The sequence below is a fragment of the Dromiciops gliroides genome, chromosome 1, assembly GCF_019393635.1.
Source record: "Dromiciops gliroides isolate mDroGli1 chromosome 1, mDroGli1.pri, whole genome shotgun sequence".
Taxonomy (NCBI): domain Eukaryota; kingdom Metazoa; phylum Chordata; class Mammalia; order Microbiotheria; family Microbiotheriidae; genus Dromiciops; species Dromiciops gliroides.
The window spans coordinates 559,144,010-559,162,857 of NC_057861.1; the positions used below are offsets into that span (position 1 = coordinate 559,144,010).

Consider the following 18,848-nt stretch of genomic DNA (forward strand, 5'->3'; position numbering starts at 1 on the left):
CCTGCTGTCTATACAAATTATATAAAAGATTTCACATCCACCAATGCGATGTAGGTGTGTGAGAGTTCAGGATAGGGATGAAGGAATAAAAACCCTTTCTCCACTTGTCCTTTTGAGGATGAGGACAGAGAGGCCATCCTAATGTGAATGAGGGATAGAATGGAGACAGGAGGATTCAGGATTCTCCCTCACCTCACTATCTTAACTGACCATTAAAATTTCATTGACTTACTAAAAACCAAGCTTCTTAGAAGGAGTTTCACTTCCTCCCCAACCTGTACTATGTTTGAACTACTGCTACTGTTTTCCTGTGAAAGTCCATCCCAGGGAAAGGGGTCAAATGGGCTCTTGAAAAGTCCACTATACCTTCCTTTCACAATGCCTAGAAGGGCACTTTGGACACTCTTGTCTTTAAAAATGTTTTTTATAGGTATAATGGGGTGTAATATGTTTTTTATATGATTGTTTAAAAAGGACTTAAACTTTCACAGTATCAAGTCATTTTCTTCTTTGATCATTTGGTGGTAGCCTTCTGGGTCTTCCACTGGGGAAGATGTAGAGGTTTGTTGTCTCTAAACCCAGCTGGGGTATGGCATATTATTGAGGGTAAGGTAGGTGTAGAAAGCTGGCCTAACCTCTGCCCAAGGAGGTGACCTGTTGATTCAGACCCTAAGGAAAACTGGGTTGAGATAAGAGAACTAGGCACTGTGGGAGTGGGCAGATTAGATTCAGGTATCATGCAAAACTTTAAAAAATCAACCAACAACCACTGTGGGAGGGACTTAGTTTAGAATGATGATGCTTGCACCAGGCTGTCCAGTATGTGCTACTATAAACTCCCCATCTGTTCCGTGGGTTCTCTGTTGTTGTTTTGGAAGAGGAGTTATGACCAATATCTTTCCACCTTCTTCCATGTCCTGTCCTCAGATGGGTGTCTAGGAAGTTCTTAGTGAAAATAGCTACCCTCCTGGTCAGTGCTTGACCTCTTTGGGGATGGATATATTCACACGCACATGGAAGGCTACCCTACCCACACTCACGACCACACTACTCACAAAAGAAGCATTTACTTATTCTGTAACTGTCACAAGTATTCTACCCAGCATGAGTTTGTGTGTGTGTTTATGTAAATATATATATGTATGTGTGTGTGTGTGTGTGTGCGCGCGTGCATTTGTATAACCACACCCATGAGTTTGAAGTGTATTTCCATTTTATTTAAAAATGAGTAGGCCTGTGAGAGAGCCATTTCCTAACTTGAGGAGAGTTATCTCATTTTTCTAGAAGGCTTCTCCATCTCTGTGTTAGAATTTCAATTAAGGAGAGGGCTTGTGACATGCATGGCCTCCCTACCTTCCCATTTGTTGACCTCCTTTGTTCAATAAAAGCCTGGAATTCACAGATAATTTAAAAAACACAAACATAATAGACTTGCTACATTGTTTTTATTGTTGCTCAATTTGGTTGTATCTGACTCTTTGTGACCCCATGGACCACAGCATGTCAGGCTATACTAATCTCCACTGTCTCCCTAAGTCTGTCCAAGCTCATGTTCATTACTTCCATGACATTATCAATCTACCTCATACTCTGCTTTGCCCTACTCCTTTTGCCCTCAATCTTTTCCAATGATTCCTGTCTTTCCATTATGTGTCCAAAACATTTCAATTTCAGCTTCAGTATTTGTCCTTCCAATGAGTAGTTTGAATTCATTTAAGTATTAACTAATATGATCTCCTTGGGATCCAAGGGACTCTCAAAAGTCTTCTCCAGCACCACAGTTAGAAAGTATTGATTCTGCTTTGCTTAGCTTTTCTCATTGTCTAACTCTCACAGCCATGCATTACTACTGAATATGCCATAGCTTTGACTATGTGGACCTTTGTAAACAAGGTGACATCTCTGCTTTTGAGTATGCTATCCAGATTTGCTACAGCTTTCCTTCCAAGGAGTGTCTTTTAATTTCCGGGCAGTTGTTGATTTCTGCAGTGATCCTTTTGCCACTGCTTCCATTGCTTCTTCCTTTGTTTTCCAGTACATGATGGAACCAGTTGCCATGATCTAAGATTTTTCCCCTAGTGTTAAGCTTCAAGCCAGCTTTTACACTCTCCTATTTCACCTTCATCAGTAGCTTCTTAATTCTTTACTTTCCACCATCAGAGTGTATTGTCTGCATATCCAAGGTTGTTGATATTTTCACTAGCAACCATAATTCTGGCTTTTGTTTCATCCAGTCTGGCATTTTGCTTTATGTCCTCTGCATATAAGTTAAATAAATAAGGTGACAATATACAGCCTTATTTTACTCCTTTCTTAAATCAATCCTTGTTTGGTTCTAACTGATGCTTCATGCCAAAAATATAGGTTCCTCACGAAACAAGCAAGATGGGGGCAGGTAGTTGGTGTAGTGCATAAAGCACTGGCCCTGGATTCAGGAGTACCTGAGTTCAAATCCAGCCTCAGACGCTTGACACTCAACTAGCTGTGTGACCCTGGGTAAGTCACTTAACCCTCATTGCCCTGAAAAAAAGAAAGAAACAAGCAAGATGATCTGGTGTTCCCAACTCTTTGAGAACTAATCACATTTTGTTGTGATCTGCACAGTTAAAGGTTTTATGTAGTCAGTGAAGTAAGAAATTGTTTTTATGGAACTCACTTTCTCCACAATTCAGCAAATGTTGATAATTTGGTCTCTAGTTTATGTGCCTCTGAAAACCTGCCTGATCTTCTCATGTATTGCTGAAGCCTAGCTTAAAGAATATTAAGCATAACCTTGTTGTCATGGGAATGAGTATAACTGTTTGATCATTTGAACATTATTTGACATTGTACTTTTTTAGGATAGGGACATAGACTGAAATTTTCCATTTCCGTGGCCACTGTTGAATGTTCCAAATTTGATGGCACATTGAGTGCAGCACTTTAACAGTGTCACCTTTTAGGATTTTAAGTAGCTTAGCTGGAATTTTGTCACCTCCATTAACCTATTGTTAGCAATGCTTCCTAAGCAACACTTTACTTCATTCTCCAGGGTGTGTGGCTCTAGATCAGTAACCACACCCTCATGGTTATAGGTGATGGTAAAAATCTTCCTTATGTTTTTCTTCTGTGATCCAGGAGGGGCATCTGCTACATACATAAAACATCATATGATACAATATTACAAATACCAGATAGGTAAATAATTAAGGTGCAATATGAGCTCTGAAAAGAAAAACTCATAGTACATTGACAGTTTTGGAGGAGGCTTCTTTATCTACTTTTTACCCCGAAGTATTGTAATGATACATTTAGTTAATTTGGTTTTGGTTAAGTTGGCTATTTGGATTTTTAATCTATTGCATGTGATCATCATTAGATTACAGTTGAATATTAACACCTCTTTAACAAAGGGAAAACTGCTAAATTTAAAAAATATTCATTTTAGCATATTTGAAAATTAACTCCATAGCTAAATCAATAACTTTAATAAGTGTTTTCCTTGACTGAATAAAATGGGTGTCCAGAATTTCACATACTATAAATTTCTAAGGTCGGGAAATTGGGGAAAATACATGGGATCATTTTTATCATAAAAACCTCTTACTATTCAGTTTCTATCAATTTTACATATGAGCCTACAAACATGAACAATTATTCATCATCCTTAAAAATCCTCTCCCTAGACACTAATTATATTACTTTATTTCTCTCCTTTAAATCCTTGAAAAGAGCACTTGATTCTAGATGACTTCATTTCCTCTCCTCCCACTCTTTTAAATGCTCTCTAGTCTGGCTTCTGACCTCATCCCTCCGCTGAAACTGCTCTTTTAATTGTCAAATCTAATGGTCTTTTCTCATTCCTCATTCTTCTTGACTTCTCTGCCACATCTGCCACTTCCCTCTTACTATCAGTGACCACCATCCTTCTAGATATGTAAATTCTCAAAGTGTCATTCTTAACTTTCCATTCTTATTCACTGCACAAACTGATAATTTAACAGATCTTGCTTCTATCCCCCCAATTTTCCATTTCCTCTGCTAACACAGCCATGATCCTGGTTTTCAAGCCCTCCATACCATACAGAGTTTTTCCTTACCAAGAGGTTTCAAATGAATAAATGAGTAGAATTAGGAAATGTGTTACTTATGTCATATTTTAATGAGTTACTTAGAAAATAGGATACACTATATAAAAAGTAGTTGTATGCAAATCTGAGGTGTATACAATTCTATAAAAAGTATGATACCTATGCTTTCTACACAAAGTAGGCATTTGAATGAATGTAGATGGTTGTTTGATTTAGAAATTTTAATTTGGCACACATGTATTGTAAAAGATGATAGTCAATCAGTCTAAAAGCATTTATTAACTGCCTACTATAATCCAGGGACTGTGCTAAGGTGCTGGTGAAAAAAAAAATGAAAAGAAAAACCCAGTACTCAAGGGACTCACAATCTAATTGGGGGAGCAACGTGCAAACAACTATATACAAACAAATGTATGTATGTATGAATGTATGTATGTATGTGTTTGTATATATTGTGTGTATGTATGTACACATGTGTATGTGAGTATGTTTCTTTAATCTACAGAAGAAATGTAATAGAATTAAGAGAAATAGATAAGCAAATTTGCTATAAAAAGGAGAACTTTAGTGGGACTTGAAGGAAGTCAAGGTAGCTAGGAAGCTGAGATGAGGAAGGAGATGGATTCAGCCATGGGAGATAACCAGTGAAAATGTTGAGAACTGAGAGATAGAATATCTTGTTTGATGTACAGCTTGGTTGGGATGTCACTGGAATGGATAATATTTGGGGATGATGGTGGGGAAGGGAAAAAATGGAGATGTATGTGGGTTGGATTATGAAGGGCTTCATGCAAAATGAAGGATTTTGTACTTAATCCAGGAAGTAACAAGGTGCTACTGAAGTTTTTGAGTAGAGTGGTGATTTGGTAGTACCTACAAATTAGCAAAGCCATTTTGGCAGCTTAATGAATGATGGATTGAAATAGGGAGAGACTTGTGGCAGGCAGACCAACTAACAGTCTGTTGGAGAAGCCCAGATGTGAGGAGATGAGATCCTGAAGCAGTTTGCTACCATTGTTAGCAGAGAGAAGAGTATATATTTGAAAATGTTGCAAAAGCAAAGTGGACAGACCTTGGCAAGAGATTTGAAAGGGAGAGGGTATGAAAGAGATAGTGAGTTTGTTTTCAAGGATAACACCTTGATTGTAAGCCTGGTGGACTTGAGGATTGTGGTACCCTCAGCAAAAACAGGAAATTTTAGAAATGGGACATTTTAAGGAAAAGAGAGTGAGTTCAGTTTCAGAAATCTACATTCTACATTCAATATGAGATGTCTAATAGGCATCTGAAGATGTGAGACTGGTGGTCAGTGGAAGGAACTGGGTTAGATAAATAAATGAAAGAATCATCAGCTGAGAGATGTTCTTTGAATCCATGTGAGCTGATGAGATAATCAAATGAAAGGGAAAAGAGGTCCCAGGATAAAACCCTATGGGACGTCCATTTCAGGAGAGATGTAGATGAAGATACATTAAAAGAGTCTGAGGAATGGTCTTTTGGTTAGAGAGTAGTGTCTTGAAAACCTAGAGAGAAGAGAGTATCAAGGAGAAGAAGGTGTTCATCAGTGTCAATAAGTCTAGAAAGGAGAAAAATGAAGACCAAGAGAAGGCCATTGGATTTGGCAAATAAAAGATCATTGGTAACTTTGGAGAGAGCAATTTCAGTTGAATTTTGGATGAGGTTGGAAACCAAATTGTAGACATTTAGTTAGAAATAGAGGAGAAACAATAGAGTGACACTATTGTGATCATCTTCTCAAGAAAACTAGCCACAAAAGGCAGGAGAATTAAAGGTGATATATGTAAAGTATTATGATTTCTTGCATGTTTTATAGTACAAGATTTTATTAAAACAATTCAAAAATTTGTATTAAGCATTTGCTATTTGTAAGGCATTGAGTATAGTGCTAATATATGAAAATGAAAAAAATAAATACCTGGAGGAAGGAAAAAAATCATTGTGCTTATGATAGACTCTATTAGATTAGATTGTGAACTCCTTGTTGACAAGGACAGGGACCAAATTCTTTATATCCCCAGTATGTAGAACAATGTCTGAAAAAAAACACTTAAATATTTATTGACTGACTAAAAATTAGAATGTTAAAAAAGGCAAGAGAGAGGTCTTGATGAAAGAGTCAAGGATAGAGATATCACTTTAAGCCAGAGAGGGATCAAAGAAGACATCATGGAAGGAATGATACGTATATAGAAATAAGGGACCTTACAAAATTGCTATAAGACAAATAATATACTTCAACTTAAAGCAAGGAGAGAGAATGCAGAGAAAGCAAACAATGGAGAAACATTATTAATGAATATTAAATAAAACGCTAGCAAAAAAGCTACAGGAATCATTGAATACTTGAACGTATCTTCAATTTCATCCATGTAGTACTCCTTCCAATGCAGTAAATCATAAGTGTTCCAAGACTGCCTTTCATGTGTGATTCTTTTGCAAGTTCTCCTTTCTTTTCTTTTCTTTTTTTCTCCTTTGAAAGTTACATGGGAGATCAACCACATCTATGGAGCATGGGCTAGTTCTATTGACTATCAATATAATTTGATATCAAGAGCATATAAAGTTATTTAGTTTTATTTAGTTATTCCTTTCTCTTGATAATGACTAACCTATTGGGGGGGGTGCAGGGGAAAAATCATATCTTCCAAGGGATCATTTACTCCACTTCATCAGGATAGTCTTCTATTTGTTTTGTTTTTTTTTTTTTAGTTTAGTTTTTTTTTTTTTTTTGCAAGGCAGTGGGGGTTAAGTGACTTGTCCAGGGTCACACAGCTATTAAATGTTAAGTGTCTGAGGCCGAATTTGAACTCAGGTACTCCTGACTCCAGGGCTGGTGCTTTATCCACTGCGCCACATAGCTGCCCCCTAGTCTTCTATTTGTAATGTCCCTGTCTACACTCATCATGTACTTCTCTATTGTCCTTTGGGTGATCATCTGTTTCATTTCTTTAGAGATTATTACAGTCCATGACACAGAGCAATACAATATAACTGGAAGAATATTGTTATTTTTGTTCAAAATGTAGGCCTTTGTTTCATGAAGTAGCATGAGGTGATTTAAAACACCATTTATTTTCTAAAAGGTAATATATTCAAAAAGCTACTAAAATAGCCACATTGGAATTATATCAGGACTATAAGAATGGTTCAAGATGAAAAAAATGAACATTGTAAATATATAAATAGCATATATATAAATATTATAAATCCATAAGCTATAGATCTACATATCATATTTATATAAAACATTATATATCTATAAACATAATGCAAAATGTTTAAGTATGATTCTCAATAAATGCAGACAAAACATTTTAGAAAATAGTATTTATTGATATTTTAAAATTCTAAGAAACATAAATAATTTAAAAATAGTATAGTTAAAATGAATAAAATTATGTACATACAACCAAGAGTTGGTAGGTTTGTAACAAAGAAGCATTGGATACTTTTCAAATAATATCAGAGGTAAATTTAAGATGCCCAATTTCTCCACTATCATTTGAAATTTTGTTAGAAATATTATTTATAGCACTAGGGAAAAATAAAGAATTTGAAATAAAAAGAAAAATATTCTCTATTTTAAATGTTGTGGTGGAAAATTGAATGTTGAATATTGAAAAAATCATTATAAGAAAAATTCATTTAATATAACAACAAAGTAAATTAAATGTCTTGGAATTAATCTACCAACATAATCTAGGTTTACAAAAATATAAGTATAAAATATTTTATGGAATAAAATGAGACAAATAATTTTAGTGAAACTTAATGTTCACGGCTGGACCATGTCAAAATACTAAAAATATTGTGTGTGGGTTTTTTTTTTTTGAGACTTAAAGTTATATCAGCCAAGTTGTTTGGAATAAGTAAATGCCAAAAATATCAAAGGATATGATGAATTAATTTTATTGATTCTTACATTTTTCCTTTATTATGAACCTCCAAAATGAACATTTCAATATAGATATAATAATAGAAAAGAGGAATTCATATGCAAGTGCACCAAAACTGACTATCTATGAGGTATTTGGAACCTCCTTTTGTTCTCTTTTGTGTATATGTGTGTGTGTGTGTGTGTGTGTGTGTGTGTGTGTGTGTGTGTGTGTGTATTGGCAGGGCAATGAGGGTTAAGTGACTTGCCCAGGGTCAGACACCTAGTAAGTGTCAAGTGTCAGGCCGGATTTGAACCCAGATCTTCCTGACTCCAAGGCCAGTGATTTATCCACTGAGCCACCTAGCCCTCTTTTGTATATTTTAAAATTATTTATTGATGCTCCTTTCTTTCATTTCTTCTTTGTTCCCACCCGCCATGGGGGGTGACATCAATGAATTTCTACCTAACAATCATCTAATCCCCCCTTCAATAGCAACCTTCATTTTCTTTTATTCATACATTTATTTATTTTTTTTTTGCAGGGCAATGGGGGTTAAGTGACTTGCCCAGGGTCACAGAGCTACCAAGTGTCAAGTGTCTGAGGCTGGATTTGAACTCAAGAACTCCTATATCCAGGGCTGGTGCTTTATCCACTGCACCACCTAGCTGCCTCCTATTGATACATTTATTTAATCTGTCCCTCATTTACAACTGTGCTTTTTTTTTTTTTTTTTAGTGAGACAATTGGGGCTAAATGACTTGCCTAGGGTCACACAGCTAGTAAGTGTTAAGTGTCTGAGGCCTGACCTGAACTCAGGTACCCCTGACTCCAGGGCCAGTGTTCCATCCACTGTGCATTTTTAAAAGAAAAGAAATACATAGCCCTCAAGATATACACTTATAATCTAAAAAAAAAATTCAAGTGGATATAACTGAAAAAAAATTGGAATGTCAGTAATGGTTGCTACCAGATCTGAAACTTTACTACAAAGCAGTAATTGAAGAATATGAAAGTAGATCACTGGAAGAGACTAGTTAAGCAATACACAGAAAAAAAATGCATTAGCACCTTAATTATCAGTTAACCAGTCATCAAATACTAGTGGAAAATGGAATGTGTTTTGTTTTTTAAAAGACCTGCTTGGAAAACTGGAAAGGAGACTGGTTGCCACATGTTTAGGTATTCTATTTTTATAACAATTTCCAAATGGATAAATACAAATATTTGGGAATTTGTAAAATTACGTATTACTTTTCTTACTGACACTTCTCTCTGAAAAAAAAAAATTACCCCCTCACCCCTCCAAAAAGATTCACCCTTTTAAGGCTATTGTTCTTCCATGTTGTATGGTGGTAAGTGAATTGAATTAGATTGAATTGAGGGACGTTGTTATAAACTGATTTTGGTATTACCCTTGTGTGGGGCCCTCCTTTGTGATCCATATGGGGCAGCTATGTGGCACAGTGCATAAAGTTCTGGTCCTGGAGGCAGGAAAACCTGAGTTCAAATCTAGCATCAGATGCTTCATAGCTGTGTGACTCTGAAAAAGTCATTTCGCCTTTCTTCATCTCCATTTCCTCATCTATCAAATGGAGGAAATGAGGATGTTATGTTATGAGGATCAAATGATATAATACTTGTAAAGCAGTTAAGGTAACACCTAACACATAAAACGTGCTATATAAAAATTAGCTATTATTATATGCATGCTCAATATTCCTGACTCCAAGTCCATCATTGTCTTTACTCTGATATTTAGGGTTGCAGAACAGTTGTCTGACTTGTAGTAGTAGAGGATATTTCCTCAGCAGAAGTTCTTCACTCCAAACAAATCACATATTTAAACCAAAATAATAATAATGATAATTAAACTCTCAATTTTCAGTTATTTGGATGTGTTGTTCAGTTGGACTTTAATAATGAAGAATAATTTTTTATATGTGTCTGTCCTTCATTTTCTAATCCATTTTATATCTCCACTTCAGATTCAAAAGAATGGAAAGAGATGAAGTACAATTCATTATTTTAGGCCTTGATTTTGAATCTCGCCTTTGTAAGCCACAGAACATCAATTAGCTGCTGGTAATGAGATATTTATAGCAATAAGTACAATAGCTTTTTTTTGCCTCCATTTTGTATTAGTTACAGCATTGTTTGAGTTGCTTTAAAGTTCAACAAATATATGTACAACTATATGAACTCAATTCAAAATTTTAATTGAAATGGTAATGACTGTGAATTGGCAGTGCCATTTATATGCCTTATGGTTTCAAGTAATCCACAGCAGTGTTTACCTTAATTTGACTGAATAACAGTCATCTGATTACAATAATACTGATATAACATTTAAGTTGTAATGGTTTCAGAGTTAGAAGAACCCTTAAAACAATGTTCCAAACTCTCTTTATATTAATGATGAATTTGAAGCCCAAAGAGATTTAATGGTTTGTCCAAGGCTATAAGATTATTTAGTAGAAGAGATGGGACTCGAGCTAAAATATCCTGTTGTGATGTTGTCTGGTTCTTGCCACGTCTAGTGCCTTCCAACTGTCTTAATTACACACACACACACACACACACACACACACAGAGTGTGTATGTGTATATGACACACATGCATATATATGTTCATGTGTGAAACTTTTGTGTATTCTACAAGCCTTTAAACTCTTTAGTTTTGCAAACCTAAAGAACATATTCTGAAATATTTTTTGCCATTCTACCTTGGGCCTGCCTTTGTATTGACAATACCCTGAAATGCATAAAGTGTAAATGTAGGGGGTATTGTAATAACAACAAAAAAGATCACCTGAGTTGGAATCAGAGTGTGTAGATTCGAATCTTAGTTTGTTGGTTATAACCTGAGGGCTCTGGACAAAGTCAAAAAACCTCTCTTAACTTCACATTCCTCATTTGTAAAATGGCAAGAATGAAGTGAATGATGACTGAAGCCAGTTCCGTCTCCAAACCTATGAAACCTGTGAACCCCAGAGTTAGTGTTGTTTCTTGGGTTACTACATAGCATCTAGTAAAATTCCAAGTTTAAAATAATCTGTAGAAGATCATTTCCCTTGCCTATATGTGTTGAGTACTCATATTGTACTCAATATTTATTCCATTGTACTCATAGAATTTTTGCTCAACAATTATGAAGATATTACTTTGTGAAACATAGGCACAAGAGGAGTTGCAAAGATAAAACATGGACCCTTTTGAAGGAAGACAATATAGTAGGGGTAACAAGATATGTATACTAGTTGAAATTAGAAAAAAAAGTTATTTGAGATCAAGTGTAGAAAACATTATTTACACTGGGAAGAACATGGAGGGAACCAGGGAAAATTTCTTGAAGGGATAACATTTGAATGAATCTGTAAGGAAGAAGCTTTAAGAGAACAAACCTGGAATGATATGTATTTCTTCAAATATTGAGAGCTTATAATGGAGAAAAGTGATTAACATATCTCTAAGAGAGTAAAGTTGAGTGGTTATTACAAGGAAGATGATTTGCTTCAGCATAAAAGGCTGGGAGAAGGGTGGTAGTGGTGGCAAATATAGCATCTCAATTGGAGGGGTGGCAGGGTCATTCAGTGGAAAGAGTTCTTGATTTGGAGTCAAAAGGCCTGGGTTTGAGAAAGAGCTTTACTGTCTTTGTGATCTTGGCAACTCACAACTTTTTTGAGTTTTGGTTTTATCTGAAAAAGGAGAGAATTGGAAGATGTGCTGAAAAGATATTAATGCAATAGCTAACATTAATATAGGACTTATTTTATGCCACACACAGTAATGAACACTTCACAATTATTATCTCATTTGATTTTCACAACAACCCTGTAAGGTAGGTGCTATTATTATCCCCATTTTACAGATCAGGAAACTGAGGCAAATAGAGGTTAAGTTGATTTGCTCATAGCCATGCAGCTAGTGAGTGCCTAAGGCTGGATTTAAATTTAGATTTTTCTGACCTCAGGCCGTCTGCTCTCTCGACTGTTTGACCTAGCTGCAATTTTCAAAAGAAGAAATGCCAATTATAAATTACCATATAAAATTTCTTCCAAATGATTAAGTAAGATAAATAGAAAGTAAAACAACCAAAACAAATGACATTTATTTTCATATTGTAACGTTTTGCAAAGATAGCCAACATTTGAGTTAATGTTGGAAGAACTATAGGAAAATAGGTAAACTAATACGCTTTTGGTGGAGTTGTAAATTCATCCAGCTGTTCTGAATATAAATTTGTAATTATACAAGCATATTTTACTAAATTCTTCATTCTCTTGAATCAAGTAATCCAACTATTAGATAAATACCATAAGTAGGTAAAAAACAGAAGCCCAGATCCAATTTAAAGCAAAAAAGTGATAGTGTCAATCTTTTTTTTTTTTAATATTTTTGTTGTGGGACAATGAGAGTTAAGTAACTTGCCCAGAATAACATCTAGTAATTGTCAACTGTCTGAGACTAGATATGAACTCAGGTCCTCCTGAATCCAGGGCTGGTGATTTATCCACTTTGCCACCTAGCTTTTGTTCGTAAACTGTTCTCCTTTCCAAAGATCTAAAAGGTAGACTATTCTTTCCTCTCCTAATTTACCTATGGTATCAACTCTTATGTCAAAATCATGTACCCATTTTGACCTTATTTTAGTATAAGATGTCAGATGTTGGTCTATGCCTAATTTCTGCCATACTATTTTCCAGTTTTCCCAGCAGTTTTGGTCAAATACTGACTTCCTATCCCAGAAGCTGGAGTCTTTGGATTTATCAAACACTACATTACTAATGTCGTTTACTACTGTGTCTCCTGTGCCTAGCCTATTCCATTGATCCTCCATTCTATTTCTTAGCCAGTACCAGATAGTTCTGATGACTGCTGCTTTATAGTAAAGCTCCAGATTTGGTACAGCTAACCCACCTTCCTGTGCATTTTTTTCCTTATTTCCCTTGATATTATTCACTTTTTGTTTTTCCAGATGAATTTTGTTATTATTTTTTCTAGCTCTATAAAATAATTTTTAGGTAGTCTGATTGGTATGGCACTGAATAAGTAAATTAATTTAGGTAGAATTGTCATTTTACTCTTTTAGCTCTGCCTCTCCACAAGCAATTGATAACTTTCCAATTATTTAGATCTGATTTGATTTGTATGAAAAGTGTTTGGTAATTGTGTTCATAGAGTTCCTGGATTTGTCTTGGCAAATAGACTCCCAAGTATTTTGTATGGAATTTCTCTATCTCTTGCTGCTGGACTTTGTTGGTCATGTATAAAAATGCTGATGATTTATGTGGATTTATTTTATATCCTGCTACTTTGCTAAAGTTGTTAAATTGTTTCAAGTAATTTTTGAGTTTATTTTCTAGGATTCTCTAAGTATATCATCATATCATTTGCAAAGAGTGATATTTTTGTTTCCTCCTTGCCTATTCTAATTCCTTTAATTCCTTTCTCTTCTCTGATTGCTAAAGCTAATATTTCTAGTACAATATTAAATAATAGAGGTCATAATAGACATCACTGTTTCACCCCTCATCTTATTGGGAAGGCCTCTAATTTATCTCCATTACATATAATGCTTGTTGATGGTTTTAGGTAGATATTGCTTATTATTTTAAGGAAAGCTCCACCTATTCCTAAGCTCTCTAGCATTTTTATTAGGAATGGGTGCTGTATTTTGTCAAAAGCTTTCTCTGTATCTATTGAGATAATAATATAATTTTGGTTAGTTTTCTTATTGATGTGGTTGATTATGTTAATAGTTTTCCTAATGTTTAACCACTCTGCATTCCTGGTATAAATCCCACCTGGTCATAGTGTATTCTGTTGTAGGATTCTGGTTTTTAATCCACTCTGCAATTTGCTTCCGTTTTATAGCAGAGTTCATCCCATTCACATTCACAGTTATTACTGTCTATTCCCCTCCATTCTATTTGCCGCCTTTGTACTTTTTCCCCCTTCTTTCACCTCATTTCTCCTCACCAACGTTTTGCTTCTTACCCCTGCCTCCCCCAATCTGCCCTCCCTTTTTATCACCCCTCCTTTTTCTTTACCCTTTTCTCCTTTGATTTTGCCCTCCCTTCTATCAATCTCCCCCTTTCCCTTCCCCTTTTACTTCCCTAAAGAATGAGCTAATTTTCTTTATCCAAATGAACATATATGTTATTCCCTCTTTGAATCAAATCTGATAAGAGTAAGGTTAAAACAATGTTCACCCCTCCCTTCTTTCCCTCTATTGTAATAGTTTTTTTTCCCACCTCTTCATGATATAATTCACCCCATTCCACCTCCCTTTTCCTCTTCTCCCCATAGACTCCCTTTTAACCCCTTAATTTTCTTTCTATCATCACATCAAAGACAATTTTTATTTATACCCTCTGTGCATAGTCCTTCTGTCTGCCCAAATACATTTACAATTCTCAAGAGTTATAACTATTATCTTCCTGTGTAGGGATGTAAACAGTTTAACCTAACTGAGTAACTTTTTCCCCTCTGTTTACCTTTTTATACTTCTCTTGAGTCTTGTATGTTAAGATCAAATTTTCTATTCAGTTCTGGTCTTTTCATCAGGAAACCTTGAAAGTCCCCAGTGTCATTGAATGTCCATCTTTTCCCCTGAAATAGAATGCTCAGTTTTGCTGGGTAATAGATTCTTGGCTGCAGTCCAAGCTCCGTTGCCTTCCGGAATATCATGTTCCAAGCCTTGCGGTCCATTAATGTTGAAGCTGACAGGTCCTGAGAAATCCTGACTGTGGCTCCATGATATTTAAATTGCTTCTTTCTGGCTGTTTGGAGTATTTTCTCCTTCACCTGATAATTCTGGAATTTGGCTACAATATTACTTGGGGTTTTACTTTTGGGGTCTCTTTCAGGAGGTGATCAGTGGATTCTTTCAATAATTTTATCCTCTGATTCTATAATATCAGGGCAGTTCTCCTTAATAATTTCCTGGAATATGGTGTCTAGATTCTTTTTCTGATCATGGCTTTCAGGCAGCCCAATGATTCTCAAATTGTCTCTCCTGGATCTGTTTTCCAGTTCATTTGTCTTTCCAATGAGGTATTTCACATTTTCTTCTATTTTTTCATTCTTTTGATTCTGCTTGACTGATTCCTGGTGTCTCATGGATTCCTTATCTTCCAACTGTCCAATTTTAATTTTAAGGCATTGTTTTCTTCAATGAGATTATGCAACCTTTTTTTTTTTCCATTTGGCCAAATGAATTTTTTAAGGCATTGTTTTCTTCAGTGAGATTATGCACCTTTTTTTCCATTTGGCCAGATGAATTTTTTAAGGAATTGTTTTCTTCAGTCAATCTTTGTGCTTCCTTTTCCAAGCTGCTGATTCTTTTTTCATAATTTTCTTGTTTTGCTTTCATTTCTCTCCCCATCTTTTCTCCTACCTCTCTCAGTTGACTTTGGAAATCCTTTTTGAGCTCTCTTCCCATTTTTTCTTCTACCTCTCTCAATTGATTTTTAATATCCTTTTTGAGCTCTTCCAGGAAGGCTTTTTGTTCTTGAGACTAATTCAGCTTCCCTCTTGAGGCTTCACATGTAGGCAATTTGAGAGTATTGACCTCATCTGAGTTTGTGTTTGCCTCTTCCCTGTTGATACAGAAGCTCTCAATGGTGAGAGCTCTTTTTTGCTTCTTACTTATACTGCAGCTTCTTCCTTCCTTTCTTTCTTTCTTTCTTTCTTTCTTTCTTTCTTTCTTTCTTTCTTTCTTTCTTTCTTTCTTTCTTTCTTTCTTTCTTTCTTCCTTCCTTCCTTCCTTCCTTCCTTCCTTCCTTCCTTCCTTCCTTCCTTCCTTCCTTCCTTCCTTCCTTCCTTCCTTCCTTCCTTCCTTCCTTCCTTTCTTTCTTTCTTTCTTTCTTTCTTTCTTTCTTTCTTTCTTTCTTTCTTTCTTTCTTTCTGTTGAGGTCTGCTCTGGGGGCACCAGGGTCCCTGTTTTGAGCTTCTTGTGCTGGGGTATAGGGGCTGTGTCACCAACTTTTTACACTGAGGCCTCTATGGTGTGTTGATTTTCCCTGCCCTGGACTTCCTGTCTGAGCGCAGTGGGATCAGTGGGCCTAGTCACGCTTATCCTATGTGTGGCCCTCCAGCTTGCAACCTTCCCTCTCAGCTGGTGCAGGTGGGTTTTGCCGCTGTCCTGCTGCACCACCAGATTTTTGAGCCAGGATCCAGCAGCCTCAGTTGCTTGGCTGTGACCCACAGCTTCCTGCTGACTTACCCTGACCCCCTTGGCTCTGCACTGCCGCCCTGCGCTGTACCTCCTTTTTGCCCGAGTCAGACCGACCTTTCCTGAAGTCTTCTAAATTATCTCTGTTTGGAAGACTGTGTCTCTCTGTCTCTTTGCAGGTTCTGTAGTTTCAGAATCTGTCCAGAAGCTTGATTTAATGTTCTTTTTGAGGGAACAGAAGGAGAGCTCAGGCAGCTTGCTGATTCCTCTCCAACATAGATAATTATGAACACTATTGAATCATAAAGCAAAAAAAAAAAAAAAGAAGTAGAAGGTAAAGCAATCTCAAAGAAAGTTTGTCAAAGGATACAACTACACAAATTATCTAAAGGACATTGATGTAAAAAATTGGAAGGCAAATATTGGAAGGCAAGAAAAAAATTGTAAAATATGTAAAGATACAATAACAAATTATTTTTACTCCCAAGGACAATAGCATCAATTTTTTTTTTGGTTGGGCAGTGAGGGTTAAGTGACTTGCCCAGGATCACACAGCTAGTGAATGTTATGTATCTGGGGCCAGATTTGAACTCAGGTACTCCTGAATCCAGGGCTGGTGCTTTATTCACTGCGTTACCTAGCTGCCCCCAGCATCAATTTTCAACATACTTTCAAATGGGGTAGAAATCTTACTCAGGAGAACAAAGTTGGGAAGAGCATCCTCAATATACCAAGTGCATATAGAGAATACCCATGTTGGAAGAGACACAACTATGTAGGTGTTAAGGGATTACAAGGCACATTATTGAGAGGAAGAAACCAAAAGTGTGGACAAATTATCAGGCCTTATTAATTTTTTAAATTGGAAAAACATCAACAATTATTATGACTGCTCTCCTGTCTAAAACTCCAGTGATGCAGATTTCAACCCATGTTTGTGTACCTCTACTGTCTGACTCTTATCTGTGTCTTCTCCTAAATAATCCTGATGCATGGTAAGAAGGTACACTCCATGTGCTGAAGGAGGCACGTATTTTCCTCTGACATCACAAGGTACCAGAGGAGTACTCTTACAGTCCATCTATCATCCCACACCTTCTTCACATGTCCATGCTATCTCATCTTCCTATCTCATGTCTCCCAGATGATATCCTTTACTCTTGCTCTTCAGTGTTATATGCTGTTGCCATTTGTGTAATGTTCATATTTTAAAAAATTATTCAGGAGGAGGGCAAGGGGTGGGAACAAGAATTTATTAAGCATGCATAATATTTCAGGGACGATACTAAATAGTTTATAGAGGGAGCAGCTAGGTGGTACAGTGGATAAATTACCGGCCCTGGATTCAGGAGCACCTGAATTCAAATGCAGCCTCAGACACTTGACACTTACTAGCTGTGTGACCTTGGGCAAGTCATTTAACCCTCATTGCCCCACAAACAAACAAATAACTAAATGAATGAAAGAACAAATAAATAAATAAGTATGCAAATAAATAAATAAACACTTTATAGATATCTTTATATTTCATTCTTACAACAACACTGTAAGGTAGATACTATCATGATTTCAGTTTTATAGTTTAAGAAACTTAGGCTGACGGGTTGTCAGTCAATAAACATTTGAGATAAGTAAAGTGACTCATCTAGAGTTCCACAACTAGTAAGTGTGTGAGAGTAGATTTTAACTCAGATTATCCTAAGTCCAGGCTCAGTTTCCTTTCCACTACACCATTTAGCTTCCCCACGCTTCAGCAACTGTTGTATTTAATGTCTTGCTATGATAAAGCAGTGCTGATAGAATGCTGATATTAAAAGCACAGACCTTTGCCTCCATGGGCAGTTTGGGGAGATTCAAGAAGCTGTGAAATTTCCCAAAGATCACAATCCACTCTCCTCCCATTTGATTCTTAGCTCAAATCACTTCCATGTCTACCATCTGGCCCATATATACTGATGGATAAGCACCATAACTTGTCCATTCAAATACATATCATAATCTGGGCAACAGGTATGCTGTGAGATATGACATAGGAGAGCTATTTCTCATTTGAAATTAGAAACTAGGTAAATGTAAAAAATATAATTGCTGTTTTCAATTTTATTTTTAATTGGTGTTCCAAATCCACATATCTGCAAATTTTCCAAAAGGATCATTTGCTGTCTAAGTAAAAATGTTATTCTTTCTGAAAAAAAGTATTTTAAAAATTTCAAGCCAATGAAATGTTCCCATTATATGTGTTTACATATGAAATATATACATAATATATATATATTCTTTAAGCTGGGACATGTATATTTCAAACTGAAGGTCATTTAATACAGCATCTTTGCATTGATAGAAGGACAAATTCTCACTTACTCTTGGAAAAAACCACTTAGGTCCCATAAATACTTCATTAAATACCTTGAGGTACTTGGAAAAAATACTACCCTGCAGAGACTGGGTCTAATGTGTTTTTAAGTGGCTCTAGTTGGCAGTTCTAATAAATCACTAGCAAAAATTTCCAATAGGACTTTGAAAACCATATTGCATGATCCTCCTTCATGGTGTGTGTGTGTGTATGAGTGTATGTGTATATATGTGTATATATATATATATACATATATATATATATATATGAACTTATTTATAATGTTTTTAAAATAATTCCTCAATCATGGAATAGATCAGATTTCTGGCATTTTTTCTCTTGGTGCATGT

The 18,848-nt window shown here is 35.9% G+C and overlaps 1 protein-coding gene across 6 annotated transcripts in view; it reads left to right on the forward strand.

Moving 5' to 3' along the window:
- Positions 1 to 18,848, forward strand: part of LINGO2 (leucine rich repeat and Ig domain containing 2) — a 1,558,843-nt gene that overhangs the window by 34,088 nt on the left and 1,505,907 nt on the right. The gene's annotated exons all lie outside the window — the stretch shown is intronic.